Below are 1,752 nucleotides of genomic sequence, written 5' to 3'. Positions count from 1 at the left end.
TATATACACTATCACATTTCATTCTTACATTAACTTTACAAAACAGGTGAAATACTTATTACTATGGTAGGGCCTCTACAATGTATAACTTACATTATTATTATTATTATTAAAATAATAATAGATGCTGTTATTAGAGACTAGAGAAGCTACGAATATATTTTACCAATTGCACAGCTCTGTTGTCCCACTTCTTTGACAGTATGGAGTCAAAGTTGGGTCCTAATCTCTGCCAATGTCACATTCACTTAGAAAAACAAACTATTGTAGCTATAGAATTTGCTACTGAAATCTACCACCCCTTCTGTGACCACATCAGTCTCACTGCACATCATGGAAAGAGGAGATAATATGCATTAATATTTAGAAGTTTTGTTTCTCTCATCTAGTGCTTACAAGGTTATTTCCCTTTCACAAGCATTTGGTTTAAATTTCCTTCTCCATAAGAAATATAATTTTAAATCAGAATGTTATAAAGTTTATCAAGCATTTGTGAAAAAGCCAGGATAATCTGTTCATATATCTCAGTCAATCATAAGTGTCCCCTCTCGGTGAACACTAGCTCATGTGTGGAGTCCCAAGTCTTATTTTATATTCAGGTGTTCCAGCTAAGTAGTCAGAAAGGGCTTATTACAAGTATTAATTAAGTTGGAAAAGAAGAAATATGTTCTCTACCCCAATCTTGGACATAATGATTGATTTATTTGTGACAAACCTGATATTTTTAAGATCTTGTGTCTTCATAATCCTTTACAATTTACCAAGCCTTTTCACTTCCCTTTAATCCTCATAACAGTCCCGTGACATAATTGGGGCAAATGTTACTACCTTTTTTTTTTTTTTCCTGATTAGGACATTGAACCTGGAGAAACAAAGTACCTCATCAGACAGTGAGTGGCTGAGTTGGAAATTTTCTAAAACCGAAATTTTCTCATTCCAAACCTTTTGCTCTTTCTACCTATCTCTTCCTACCTGTTTCTCTGCATGCTTTACTCATGTAACAGATTTGAAACACCTGACAGAGGAGAAAAGCTCTGCTAGGATATAGAGTCCATAGAAGAATCTTTCTCCCCAGTTCTCCATCTGGGGAAGGACACTATAAAATATCTTTGATCTCTAGCTCCAGATTTTTTATTCTTTTGTCCCTTTACTGAGTCCCTTCACATTCTGCCCCACCGTTCCTTCTCCACATTTGATATTTTCTCTGCTTTGTGAATCATCCTAGAAATAAGCCAAAGGTAGTGGTTAAGGTAGGGTTGCCATATAAAATACACAATGCTGGTTAAATTTGAATTTCGGGTAAACAACAAATAATTTTTAAGGATAGGTCCATGTCCCAATGTGTGTCCCAAATAATGTATGGAGACATACTTATACTAAAAACAAATATGTTCTTTATCTGAAATTCAAGTTTAACTAAGTGTTCTGCCTTTTTATTTGCTAAATCTTTGAACCCTAGGTTAATGGCACAGAGTCTGATGTTAGACTGAGTTCATATGAATGAAAATTTATCTTTGACTAGGTGTATGACCTTGGGGAATTTTATTTTAACTTCTCTGAACTTTAATTTCCTAATGTCTTAAATGGGGATAATAATATTGCCTACACATGAGCTGAGGAGCTCTGGTAGCGTAGTGCCTACGGCACTTGACTGCTACCCAGAAGGCTGGAGATTCAAACCCACCAGCCACTCCTCAGAAAGAATATGGGGCAATCTACTTCCATAGTGATACTGCCTCGGAAACCCAAGGA

This window comes from Orycteropus afer, unplaced genomic scaffold (genome assembly GCF_000298275.1).
Source record: "Orycteropus afer afer isolate SDZICR_OR568_19922 unplaced genomic scaffold, OryAfe1.0 scaffold00948, whole genome shotgun sequence".
In the NCBI taxonomy this organism is placed as follows: domain Eukaryota; kingdom Metazoa; phylum Chordata; class Mammalia; order Tubulidentata; family Orycteropodidae; genus Orycteropus; species Orycteropus afer.
The sequence above is the reverse complement of the archived record's forward strand: the minus strand, read 5'-3'. Positions refer to the sequence as shown.